At 38.2% G+C, this 14,524-nt stretch overlaps 1 protein-coding gene across 5 annotated transcripts in view; it reads left to right on the top strand.

Annotated features, from left to right (window-relative positions):
• Nucleotides 1-14,524, top strand: part of RCAN2 (regulator of calcineurin 2) — a 407,956-nt gene that overhangs the window by 300,256 nt on the left and 93,176 nt on the right. The window lies entirely within an intron of this gene.

The raw sequence follows: 14,524 nt of genomic DNA on the forward strand, positions 1-14,524 counted from the left end.
AAAGACCTTTCCCAATATTATTACATTTTATCCTCCTCATAACCTGGGAGTTAGGTGTTATAATTATGCCCATTTTACAGAGCAGGAGAGTGAGACTGAGAGAGGTTAAGTAACTTGCCCAAGTGTCTAAAGTCATATTTGAACTCAGGTCTTCCTAATTCTAGAAGGTCCAGTGCTTAATTCAACATACTACCTAGTTGTCTCTATTCTCTTTCTGCTTTCCTTTTCTTTATTTTTTTAATAAACCACCTTCTGCAAGAAAACTTACCTGGTTCCCCATAATGGCAGTGCCTTCCCTCTGAAACTGCCTACAATTTAGTAGCTATCTATCTTGTTTACAAGGCATCTAGGTGGCAAAGTGAATAGAACACTAGGTTGGGAATCAAGAAGACTCATCCTTCTGAGTTCTAATCTGGTCTCAGACATTTATTAGCTGTGTGACCCTGGGCACAGGGCACCTAACTCTGTTTGCCTCAGTTTCTTCATCTGTAAAATGAGCTAGAGAAGGAAATAGCAAACCACTCCAGTACCTTTGCCAAGAAAACCCCAAGTAGAGTCATGAAGAAATCCAATTATAACAACTCAACAATAACAACACTCTTGTTTATACATAGTTGTTCCCATCTCCCTCAGTATATACACAATCCTCAAAGGCAGAGTCTGTGTTGTTTCCCCTTTCTTTGAATCCCCAGCACTCATCACAGTGCCAGACATATAGTAAGCACTTAATAAATGCTTACTGACTTGTCAACTTGACTGTCTTGTGTCGTCTGTCTCCTTGTGCTTTCTCTTTGCCTGTTGGCCTTTCTGCAAGCAATGGCATCCTTTTGCTGACATCCAGTCTATCAGCCTCCCCTATTCCTTCTGGGCAGTGAACTGACCAATCCCAGTGCACTGGGTGTAATCTTTAGCTGTTCTCAGCTGTTTTCATTTGTTGCTGACTGATCAGAGGCTGCTTTTTCATCAGAAAGAAAATGAAGACCATTTATTGGATTTTTTTTGGCTGCTTCCACATCTGGGGCCATTCTAGAAAGAGGATTTTGAAAGGCTGGATTTGAGTAGCTGATTCTATAATTATGAAAATGAATAACTAGCTCTCTTGCCAACCATAACAACCACTTATATAATGATAACTGACATTCATACAACACGTTTAAAGTCTGCAAGTGCTCGTATAGATGATCTCATTTGACTCCACGAGTTAGACAGGTATTGTAGGTGTTCTTGTTTCACTAATGCGTGGTAAAATGTTTTCATGTTGGTCAAGTCCAAGGTGCTCTTCTTCTTTCCACAATGCCACAATGTCTTTTAGACTAGGACCATGGAACTAGATGGGGCATTGGAGGATACCTAGTCCAAACCCCTCATTTTACCAATAAGGAAACTCATACCTGTTAAGGTTATGTCAGTTGTCCAAGGTCATACAAATAGCAGGTGACAGAGGAATAATTTAAACCCAGTTCTTCCTGACTTTGACCGCCGTACCAAATGGACACTAATTTTACATTAGTGAGTTATGAATTATTTGTAAACTCTTAGGATAAATGTCTTTTTTCTCAAGGCAGTTGAATAAAGATCATAATGGTAAGAAAAGGAACAAAGTCATAAGAATTCCCCAAAATAAATGGTAATAATTTTTAAATAGTTGAAGGTCCAGACAAAAATTAATCTCTCTGGGACATGAATTTCATTAGGTTCCTTATGTCTCTGGGTATGAGATGATTATCAGGAAAGATCAGACTAAACTTTCCCTCCACGATTAAAATAGCATTTCAGAAACAGCTTATTGACTAAGATATCACACTCCATGAATCAGTGGCTGCTTCTAATGTGTGATAGTGACTAAGCTATAAAAGAAAGCTTCACCAACATTTGACTTTCCATCAAAATCCATTTTTCTCAAAGAGGAAAAAAGATAAAAATTACATATACATATATACATATAAATAGTACATATTTCTCTATACATATTTTCTAGTCCAGAGACAACTTGAAGTAGTGAATAGAGCAAAAAACTTTGAGGCAAGAAGATTTGGATTCAAATCCCCCTCTGACACTAGCTGGGTGACCATGGAAAGCCATCTAAACTTGCTGACTCATCTATGAAATTACAGATTATTGTAATCTGCAGCAAATGGAGGGGAGTAAATCAGATCTTTGAGATATTTTCCAGTCTTGCTGTTGCTGAGTAATTTTCAGTCATGTTTGACCCTTTGTGACCCCATTTTGGGTCTTCTTGGCAAAGGTATTGGAGTATTTTGCCATTTTCTTCTCTAACTCGTTTTACAGAATAGGAAACTGAGGTAAAAAGAATTAAGTGACTTACTTGCCTAGGGTCATGCAGCTGACTCCAGGGCTAGTACTCGATCCACTGCTCCACCTAACTACCCATGGTATCTATATTTTAGAAATAAAAATAATGCTTTGAGAGTCATAGTATTTAGTACTGTAAAAATTTTGGTGGGGAGGAAGTAGAACATTTCCTCTTCATATTTGTGTTTGATGTCTGTGTCTTAGGGGCTTTTCATGCTTTTTGTTCTTCCTTAAAGAATGAGAGGGAAGAAAAAAGACCTTATGTGTTTTTTACTCTATGACTTCAGAATTTTACAGAACCTAACCCCCTAAACATTCCAAATAGGTGGATGTCTTGCCTAGTTTTTAAAATATTCACAGAAAGTATTAGTACACTGTTGTATAATTTGTTGTTGTTCAATCATTTTCAGTTCTGTCTGACTCTTCATGATCCCATTTAGGTTTTCTTAGTAAAGATACTAGTGTGGTTTCCTATTGCCTTCTCTAGATCATATTACGGATGAGGAAACTGAGGCAAACAAGATTAAGTGAATTGCCCAGGGTCACACTGCTAGGAAGTTTCTGAAGCTGGATTTGAAGTTAGCAAGATGAGTTTCCCTGACCTTAGGTCTGGCACTCTAGCCACTGTCCCACCTAGATGTCCTATTGTATAATAACTTAGTAACTTTTCTTGCTTGGGAATTTTTTCCTATATTCTTCCCTCTGTCGTTCTCAGAGACTAGGGACCAGGCCACTAAGTGGGAAGGGAAAGGTAGGAGAGAGAAAGAAGGAAAGATTATATGATAGCTAGTCCCAACTAAAATCCCACATTCTGAAGGAGGTCTTTCCTAATCCCCTTTAATGCTAATGCCTTCCTTCCATTGATTATTTCCCAATTTATCTCTAGAAATCTTGTTGGTACATAGTGAGCTCTTTGATGGTAGGGACTGTGTTTGCCTTTCCTGGTATCCCCAGCCCTTAGTATAGTGCCTGGTTTCTAGTAGGTGATGACTTGTTGACTTGACTTGTCATAAGATAGAGGAAAGAAGCTGGGAGTATCTAATAACAGATCATAGAATGTAAAGATGGAAGGGGTGGGAGAGGTTGTCTAAATCAGTTCCAATGTTTTATAGATTAGGTTCTCTGAAGCCACCAGGGGAGGAAGAGAAAGGAGAATGGGAGATAGAAGTAAATTAGGAAAAGAGGCCACATTTGCTCCATCAGCTTTTACTAATATTATTTGGTATTATTATGCTAATATTATATAATAATATTGTATTAATATTATTAAACTATAATAATATTATTGTGCTATTATGTATACATAATAATATAGTTATCTTAATATAAATATATTTTATTAAGCTATATTATTGTAATAATATTATGTAATTTTATTGTACTAATATTATATAATGATATTAATTAATTAAACATTGATTCATTGATATTTTAGTGTAGCAGGTAGAAAGCCTATCCTTCTGGTGTTACACAGCCCTGGTTTCAAGTGCCCCCTTTGACATATACAGATTGTGTGATCCTGAGTAAGGCATTTTACCTCTTAGAGCAACTCCCTAAGATTACACATTGCAAAATAAGTGCCAAATCTGCATAGATAGAAGGAATTGCTTTACTTTGAGTTCCTGGCCCTAGTGAAATCATAGGTCCTACCAGTCAGTCCTCAAACATTCATTAAGCATCTACTATGTGCCAGGCACTGTGCTAAGTGTTGGAGATACAAAGTGAGGCAAAGATGTGGTCTCGAGGAGCTCACATTCTAATGGAGAAGATCGTTGAAGCAACTCTATACTTGCAAGATATGTGTGTATTTAAATATATAATATGTAAGGACAGAAAAAGAAGGAAGAAGATGAAGAACACAAAGAGTAAGAACGAAGACAATGACAAGGAAGAAGAAGGAAAAAGAAGATGATGTTGACAAAGAAGATGAGGGAAGAAAACAAAGAAGGAAGAAGACAAGAAAAAGAAGGAAGAAGAAGGGGGAAGAGTAAAAAGAAGGTATATCATTCCAGAGGAAAGGCATTAGCAGTAGTAAGGGTCGTGGAGTAAGGGGAAGACATATATTAAGGCCTGCTATAGAAGGTAGGGTAAGATGGGATCTAAATATTAAAGGAAGCCAGGAAAGTCAGTAGGCCAAGATGCAGAGGGATAGCATTCCACACATGGGAGTGGGGCAGTTATTGAAAAGAAACAGAGTCAGGAGATGGAGTTTCATGTCTGAGGGACCGCAAGAAATTTCAGATTACTGGAAAAGTATATGGAGAGGAGGAAAGTATAAGAAGGAAGGAAGATAGAAAGGGACCAGGTTGAGAAGAACTTTAAATGTCAGAGTATTTGATATTGGATAGTGGTTACATTGAGTTTATCCAGTAGGCTGGGAGGTGACAGAGTCAGATTGTGCTTTTGGAAAATCACTTTGGAAGCTTAAATGAAGAATGGATTTCTGTGGACTTGAGGCAGGGAAACCAACTGGTAAAGGCAATTGCAGTTGTGATGAAGGTCTGTACCAGGGTGGTGGCTGTGGAGAAGAGAGAAGGGGACCAAAGCCTCCAAAACATCATGAGGTAAAGACAATTGTGCCTTTGGCTATTATAAATGTTTAAGTCCATAAAAGCTAAAAAATATTTCAATAGCAAAAAATTCATACTGAATCATGGAATTAGTATTACATATTTTCCCATAAGTTTATAGTATCATGTGAGAGATGGTTTTGAATTTTCAAATAGCAATACCATATTCCCTATTTAAAAAAAAAATCTTACTAGGGGAGGCTAGGTGGAGCAGTGAGTAAAACACTGGCCCTGGAGTCAGGAGGACCGGAGTTTGGTTCTGGCCTCAGACATTTAACACCCCCAGAAAAGAAAAAAAAAAAAACTAGCCGTGGGCAAGTTACTTAAACCCAGTTGCCCTTCCAAAAGGCAAAAAAATAAAAATTAAAAAATCTTACTTCCTACATACTATCACTATTAATATCTACTCCTCTGTGACACCACAGTCCTATTTACTTACTAATAGATTTTTAAATACTTTCTAAATATTTAAATTCTATTTTATGGAAGGAAGATGGTTTTAATGTTCCAGTCCCCCCCCAAAAAAAACCCAACACAACATTCTTCTGAGAGCTTCCCTATTTATAAAACAAAACCTCCAACTAATGGCAGCTAGCCAGGGGACTTAAAATGGTACCTGAGTTTTCTAAAAATGGTGACAAATAATACTCTCTGCAGCAATGTCGCTGCTCATGTCCCCCTACTCCTCCCAAAAGAAAAAAATAATGAAATGTTCACTTCAAGCCTAAGAGCACCAAATATTGAAGTTTCACAGAGAAATCTCTGCTTTCTCCAAGGAGGTTAAATTTCTTAAAGGATTTGTATCCATTTTCTTATGCAGAAAATCAATGCCTCCTGCAGTATAATCTCTGTCCCACAAATAGAATATATGCTTCTTGAGCACAGGAACTGGTTCCTTTTGGTTTTACTTTTTTGGTTTTTGTAATGCCAGTGTCTAGCTCAGTGCTTGACACATGATAAGCATCAGATAAATGCTTAAGCATAGCTCAAGTTAATGTACAGGTGGGAGTTCCTCAGGATCCCAAGACATGAAATTCAGTTGAAGATATTTCAAAAGGTGGCTTCATCTTGGAAAATTGTTATGGGAAGAAGGGAAGGATTATCAAATAGGACAAATCAGTATGGGGTGTGCCTTGAATTGATATTACATAAAGAACAGCTGGATTTGATCATGGGATCATAGATTTAGAGCTGGACAGAAGCTTAGAGGTTATCTCCTCCAATCCCCTATCCTAATTTTACAGAAGAGGAAACTGAGGCACAGAAAGGTTAAGTGATTTGCCCTGGATTACACAATTAAATGTCTGAAGTGAGATTTTAAACCAAGCTCTTCCTGACTCCCAGTCTAGCGCTTGATTCACTTTCTCAAATTCCTCTCAGTTTAGATTCCAAAGACCAAGATTCAAAACCCAGCTCTGCTATTTACTACCTGTGTGACCTTGGGCAACTCACTTCCACTTTGTAGGCATTTGAAATGAGAGTTGAATTGAGAATATCCAAGGCCCTTTCCATGTCTAAAAGAGTTATGACAATCATGTCACACCAAAGTAATTTAGAATATTTACTTGTTTTGTGAATGTATTTATGAATGTAAAATGCTGGTAGAAAGAATGACATTGAAGTTCTGATTACGTGGTCTTAGCTTCTTATTTGAGCAGTTAAGTCGTACGATGTATAGAGTACTGAGCTTGGAATCATAATGATTCACCTTCCTGAGTTCAAATATGGCCTCACATGCTTACTAACTGTGTGACCCTGGGCAAGTGACTTAACTCTGTTTGCCTCGGTTTCCTCATCTGTAAAATGAGCTGGAGAAAGAAAGGGCGAATCACTCTAGTATCTCTGCCAAGATTTTCAAAACGGGGTCATAAAGAGTTGGACATTACTGAAAATGACTGAATACGCACAACTTCTTCGTTGGGTTGAATCAAGGCAGTGTTATTGTTATTTTTATTATATTGATGCAGCTCAAGTCAAAAGTAATGAGTATCTCTCCAGTTATTCAAGTGGTTCTCTATTTTTTTAAAGTATGTTTTTAAATTATATCTTGAATGTGTCTTGGAAGAGTGACTCCCAGATATTTTATGTATGTTGTAATTATTTTGGATGAGATTTCCCTTTCTATTATTTCTTCCTGGGTTTTATTATTGCTATGTAGAAATGTCATTGATTTATGGAGGATTATTTTGCTTCCTGCTATTTTACTGGGGATATAATTGTCTTAGTTACTTTTATTGTTGATTCAAAATTCTTCATTGGTTATATACTGCAGTCTGCTCTCACCTACCATATTCCTCCCTATTTCCCTCTATGTGATACTCACTTTTTGATTCTTCTGTAGCTTCTGTCCTTTTATAGCTAATAAATCCTGTAGAACATTGGTATTTAAAAGATAGGTCTGGGGTGGCTAGGTGGCGCAGTAAATAGAGCACCGGCCCTGGAGTCAGGAGGACCTGGGTTCAAATCCAGCCTCAGACATTTACACAAAAACTAGCCATATGACCTTAAGCAAGTCACTTAACCCCAATTGCCCTGCCCTACTCCCTCCGAAAAGGAAAAAAAAAGATAGGTCTTTACTTCCATGGAAACATAATCCTCCCACATTCCTAGGGACTAACCAGGAACATATCATGGAGAATAAGGAAATAGAATGTTTTAATATGCCTTTTACTAAAGTTTTCCTCCTCCTACTGGTTCTTGTGACTTTTGGGGGCAGATTATGTATCCCTTCTAATTTTTTCCCTAGAACAGAGGCATCAGATTCAAGGTCTGACTTGGGTTGGAACCGAATTAAAACTGACTTGGAAATGTTTAACAAAATAAATAAAATACAGTAGAATATAGGTAATGTTAACATGTGGTTTTCTAAGTCAATATGAGAACTAAAAGGATCTTTATTATGATTTTAATGGACCTCATTTCTATTTTAGTTTGTTACCATTACCCTAGAGGCCCTCAGTTATCCTTCCTCTATTGCCCTGAGTCTAAATTAGAGGGTAGAGCAGAGACAGGATTGCTTCTGTATGCCCACTCTAGCTCTCAATCTTATTGTCTTAAAGGGAAGGACTGAATTTAAATTCTGTTCTGTTAATCCTAGTTGGTTAACCCAGTGTGGAAGGAGCAAGAATAGACCTAACGTTTTAGCCCCCAAGGTATCTAGGACCCTGGACAGCAACCAGAGCTACTAGTGAGATTAGCTAACTGAACCACTTGGAGGCCTTCAGAAAGAGTTCAGATTCCACTCAGGCATTTATTAGCTATATTACCCTGGGCAAGTCACTTAACATATCTCAACCTCAACCTGTTTTCTCTTTTATAAAATGGGGGAAATAGTAACACCTAGCAGGACTACTGGGAGGATCAAATAAGAAACTGTATAAAGCATTTGCAAAACTTAAAATGTTATATAAATTCTAGGGTTACTAAATAATATCTGTGTATGATCCTGGCAGGAAGGCAAAGGAGAAGAAAAAGGGGAAGAGAAATAAAGGCAAAGGAAAGGCAGGGAGAGGAGTGTGAGTATGGAATGGGGTACATGTGAAAAACTAGAGAATTGAAAACAGCATGTAGGGTGAAGGGTAGTTAAGGGTTAGCAGTCAGGAACAGAAATTGTTAAGAAACTCGCAAAGGCCAAAGGCAATAAAACCCAAATTCAGCTTTAAGCATCCCAATTATTCATAGGGAGACAGAAAACAGATAAAGCAGGTCTAAAGTCCAGGGGAGACTTGGAATGATCAGAGATTATTAACAAGTATGTGTGAATTGGGGACAATCTAGGCAGCCAAGGTTAGGTGTGGAGAAGCAAGAACTGGGGAGGGAATCCTGGTTTATAGTCTGAATTTGTAAGAGAGTTGGCCCAAGTGCCTCTCTCTCTCTCTCTCTCTCTCTCTCTCTCTCTCTCTCTCTCTCTCTCTCTCTCTCTCTCTCTCTCTCTCTCTCTCTCTCTCTCTTTCTTTGCTTCTGTCTGTCTCTGTCTCTCTCACTCTCTGTGTGTCTCTATGTCTCTGTCTGTCTCTCTCATTGTGTATATGTGTCTCTGCCTCTCTCTCTCGTTCTGACCACCAACATTCTTCTTCATAATCACTGGCCCTGGCAGAGCCATAGCTAGGAATATCTGACTCAGGAATATGTACCACAATTCATAAACAGGTGGAAATAATACTTTTCCAAAGCACCTTATATATGTTATTTCATTTGACTCCCCACAACAACCATGTGAGGGTCAAATGAGATAGCATATGTAATATGTTTTAAAAACCCTACAGTACAAGATAATTTCTGTTTTGATCTCCTCTACCCCTCCAATTTACAGATGAGGAAGCCAAGTCCCAACAGAAGCTAAGCACTTTGCCCATAGTCACATGGCTAGTAATTGTCTAAGGCAGGATTTGAACCATAGTTTCCTGGTGCAAGTCCACTTTGCCATCTAGCCTCTAGGTGGGAAGGAACCAGGCTCCTACTTTTAAGGGAAAGGACATGTATGAGAGACAGAAACACCAGGACTCCAGCAAAAGACCAAGGCTTGGAAAAGCTTCCCATGGACCAAGGATGAAATAAGGCAGGGCAGGGGAGGCATTAGCTGACCCCAGTAACTCCCTAAGATGAAGAGGTTCAGTCTTACATCAGAAAGTTTCTCATCCAGAACTCTTTACATCAATTAAATTATCTTAGCTGGATTATTCTTTGCTGGGTAGGTGCTAAACACTGCTGTTTCTATGCTCCTGAAGACTTACAAGTTTCAAAATTCTACAAGTCTCAGAATTTCATACCTTATCCCCTAGTTTGAGCTGTTGGCCTGCATACCCTAAGCTGCCTACAGAGCTGCAATCTTGTAAATTACTGCTTTGATATGGCAATACCTCCATTAATAAATCCCCTAGGAATAAGGTTCTTTTGTAATAAATGCTATATAATAAAAGCAAACAGGCAGCTTCATAAATTCCACAGCTACATATGACAAAAATACTGTAGAGTCTGAATATAAGCCACACTTCCCCCATCCTCACCCCCCAATCTGGTTTGTACAAAACCTGAATATGGCCTCTCATTATGCTCCCAGTTAAGAAAATAATATGAAAGGCATCTAGGCATGGAGGCTAAAGGGCCAGCAATGGAATGCAGAAATCCTGGGTTCAAGGCCTGCCCATAACACATACTGGCTTTGTGACCCTAGACAAGTGACTTCCCCTCTCAGTGCCCCAGGCAGCAATCTGGTAGCATAAGCTTCAAATAAGTAGAGGTAGTTGATTCCCTGTAACTTCCCTACACCAGTGAAATCACTGATACAGTCCAGAGCAACCAACAGTGAATTACTGGGTTGTTGTAAGGGGATGGTTTTGTTAACTATGTGGTCAAGTGCCATATAAATATGAGCTGCTATGCTTACTATTATCATTTTCATCATCATCATCATCATCTTCATCAATTATATTATATATAATTGTTATATATTATATTGATTAATGTATAATAATTTTATATTGCTGTATTATCATTATCATATGATTATATTAATTAATATATTATTATACTACATGAATATTGTCATCATTATTAATTATATATTACTATATTATCATTATTCTATTATATGGAGGTTGCTTAGCACAGTGAGCAAAGAGCTAGCCTCAGGATAAGAATGACTAGGGCTCCATTTTTGCCTCTGATACATATTGGTTGTGGGACTCTGGGCCAGTCATGAAATCTCTTGGTGGCCCCCAGGTAACTATCTAAGATCAGAAGGTTGCATTCTGTATCAGCAGAGAAAATTTTTCATTCAGAGCTCTCTACACTGACAAAATCATGGGTGGAGAGGAGAAGGAAGAGAGACAGATATTGGGGAAGGAGAAAGAGAGGAATAGAGAAGGAAAAGGTGGAGAATGAAACAAGAGAGGGGAAGTAAGAGAGAAAGGAGAGGGAAGTAAAGAAGGGAGACGCAGAGGTGGGAGAGGGAGTAGAAAGAAAGGGAGAGAGGAGAAAGAAGGATGGGAGAGAAGGAGAGGGAGAGGGGGGAGGAAAGGGAGAAGATAGAGAATAATGAGGGAGAGAGAGAGAAAGAAAGAGACAAGAGAAAAGGGAGGGGGAGATGGAGGGACAGAAAAAGAGAATAGGTGAATAGAAGTATTAAGAAGGAAAAATGAGTAATGGTAATAAAAGAATAAAGCCTCTATTTGAATTGAAAGAAATGTTCAAAAGAATACTTTTACAATCAGTATATTTTTACAAGACTATGTTCTCCAATATCTCATCAAAGATATTGTGGAGGTGCCCCTAGATTTTCAAAGGCTATGACACTAATGATCGAGTTTTGGCAGGTCCAGCCCACCAAACTCAGGGGTGGATTATGTGATTGTTGTCTAAGGATCAATCTAACTAAGATAGATTGGCCACTGGGGGATGAATTTGTCATTCCAACAACTCTCAAAGACCAAGTTGTGGAGGAGTTAGGATTTCCTTGGCAGAGGAATAAAATCACAACTTCTTAAGAGACTCAAGTAGAAAAAAAATTAAAAGTTTCAGTGCATACTTAAATAGATGTCCTGGCAATGGATGAGGAACAGTCCTTGTAATCAGGAAGACATGAATTCAAGTCTTATCTCTGACCTGTACTAGCTGTTTGATCTTGGGTTCAGAACCTTCCAGTGCTTTTCTGTAACTACAAATTAAAGACAAGTTGTCATCTGTATCTCTGATAGGAGTTTCCACAATGGGAGATCCTTTCAAGGATGGACTCTCAGGTCTAGACACACAGAGTCAGTTTGTCAGTCAACAAGCATGCTGTGTACCAGGCACCCATGCTAATCACTGGGAATACAAATAAAGCAAAAAAGCAAGAGTCCCTGCTGTCAAGGACCTCACAATCTAATGGGGAAGATGACACATAAAAGGAAGCTGAAATGTGTGGGAGGGGGGAAGAGGAGAAGGTACCTAGGGGGGAGTTATGATGGAGAAATCTAGAGGAGCACAGCCTTGTGGGAAATGAAGAGAAGGCTGGCCTGGGTTCTATCCTTATGTGGAAGGTGTGGGAGGAGCCCTTCACCCTCCAGTTAGAGGGAGTGATTCCAGGGACAGAGGTTCTTCCAAGCTATGAGTTCCAGGGATGAAGTGATCTTCCAGGATGAAGAGGTTCCTGGGGCATGATGGGAAAGAGCATAAGAGTACAGAAATTAACATACACACATGCATGCATGCAGTCACAATTTGTCCCAAAAGTCTTAGTGCAGTTTTAAGTCTTGATAACTGAAAACTCATATATATTTATATACACACATATATGTGTATATGTCTACATACATGCATGTTGTATATATGTATATAGAGAAGTTATGTGTGTGCACATATACACATTATATGTTATATAATATAGCCTTTGAAAGAGAACTGATTTTAGAGGTACAGCCTATATTTGAAGATAGCCTAGATTCCTCTTGATATAAGGCTACCTCACTGCACAGCTTCTATTTGTGTCTCTTTGTGGATGCAGGTAAATAAGGCTCATATAAGGCAGAATTGTGAAGTTTGCAAAATTTGCCTTCTGTGCCCTCAGTCTTCCCTTTCTAGACCCCATGTTCCCTTGGTAGACTTCCAGGAACCAAAGCCCTCCCATTCTCATCAATCTTTCCTTCTGTTATAAAAAAAAAAAAAGCACTTATGCATCTTGATTGACTGATCACACTTTCCAGTGAATTACTTCAAACAGGCATTGACATTTTAAGCCTTTTATCTGTGACTAAGGGATGAAATGCTTTCTACTTTATGTTCTATTAGAGGAATTTCAGGCATTTACAGGCAGGCAGGGAATTGGTTGTTTTTTGGTTTGTTTTTGCTCATGAGGATTTGACAGAGCGAGAAGAGGGGGAATCTAAAATCATTCTGTGAAAATGCTTCTGCAGGTAAACTAGGCTGAAGTTTGGAGTGATTACAATAGGCAAGTCAAAAGTGGCAATCCCAACTAGTCTGTCTCTAATTGCTGGGTCCCAAAGGTGCCCCGCTGTCACTAATTTCTTAGAATCTGGAACCCTCCTGGCCCATGACAAAACCCTCATTCAGTCCTGGTGTCTCTTTGCTCCTCCCTACTTGAACATAGTCCAGGCTCTGTCGCATTACCTACCCTTTTGTTAAGCTCTCACTCTAGAATCTCTTAGAGAATAGATGTTATCTTGGAGAACAGATGTTTGATGTATTCTACTCAAACACACACTTGCCCAAAGCAAGTATCATCCGTGCCTGATATTTTCAATCTAGGCTCTGCTCACAGGCCTTTTGTCCCAGGGCTTCCAGATGTACAACTTAGAAATTTGGTGCAGTTTTGGAGAGAACATCCTGGAGTGGGAGACCAGATGGTACTGGATGTAAGGATGCTGGATTTGAAGTCAAAGGATGTGGGTTAGAATCTCATTTCTGCTACTTACTATCTTTGTGACTTTGGACAAGTCAGTTAATAATTTCTCTGGGTTCCATTTGTAAGTTATTTTTAATTAAATTACATTTGTAAAATGTCAGGGATAGATGTGCTGGCCTGTAAGGTCCCTCCCTTGATCATCCTTGGTTTGTATATCACCTCTGGTAATGAAGTCATTGTCAAAGAAATGTGTCATCGGAATGTAGCCCCTTTTATTATTATTTTATATATTAAAATTTTTATATTATTGCTATAATTATATATTATAAAATTATATTTTCATAATGTATGTTATAATTATATTATAAAACTACAATTTGTTGTTATAATTAATAATTATTATATAGTGCATATTATAATTATAATCACATTATAATAACTATACATTATTATGGAATTATGGTTTAATTATCATAATACATTATTATTATTACTGTTGGGAATGGGAAAGTGGATTAGTGGATGAAGAGACAACAGGGGAGTCAGAAAGCCTTGGATTCATATCCTCCTCCTAATGAAATACTGAGATCCTGGGCAAATCATATAAGTTCTATGGCCTCCAGGCAGCTGTCTAAAACAGGTCTGTTTAGCCCAGTATTCTTGTATCAATTTCAGGGCATTTGTAAATTTTGGATAGGGAAAAATTGTATCTTTATTTACAATAATCTTGGTTTTCCTTTGTACAATCCTACACATTTTATTTTATGCATTTAGAGACATTATTCTGAGAAAGGGGTACATAAGCCTCACCAGATTGACAGAGGGTTTTGTGACATAAAAACAGATTCCCCTGCTCTAAGATTTAAAATTGAAGATCATTTGCCAACCTTAATTGGGAAAACCCTAAGCAAATTAATTCATAGATGAAGATAGAAAAACCCAGTGCTATTATTGTAATGCTCCTTTAATCTTCAAAGAGTCAATCCCTTTTCCAACAAGAATTTGTTAAGCCCCTACCGTGTGCAAGGCCCTGGGTAAGGTAACTGAGTTACAATAGGGGCCTGATGTTAAGATGGTCATCATGCACGAATTGTTTTCAGTTACTTGGAGTGAGGATGAGAGAAATTCAAGATACCTTTCCATAAGGATGGGACGTATTGAATTTTAAAAGAAACATTCCACTCTAACCACTCCATTCACAGACATGTTTAGGGTAAAGATAGTTATATTTCAGGGATACTTTTGATCTTAGCTAAGAGAAAGACTATTTGTAAGTTAAGGCTACAATAATTTAGAATGT

The sequence above is a fragment of the Petaurus breviceps genome, unplaced genomic scaffold (genome assembly GCF_028583685.1).
Source record: "Petaurus breviceps papuanus isolate PSGF00001 unplaced genomic scaffold, PetGlider_PUasm1.0 90701, whole genome shotgun sequence".
Lineage (NCBI taxonomy): Eukaryota > Metazoa > Chordata > Mammalia > Diprotodontia > Petauridae > Petaurus > Petaurus breviceps.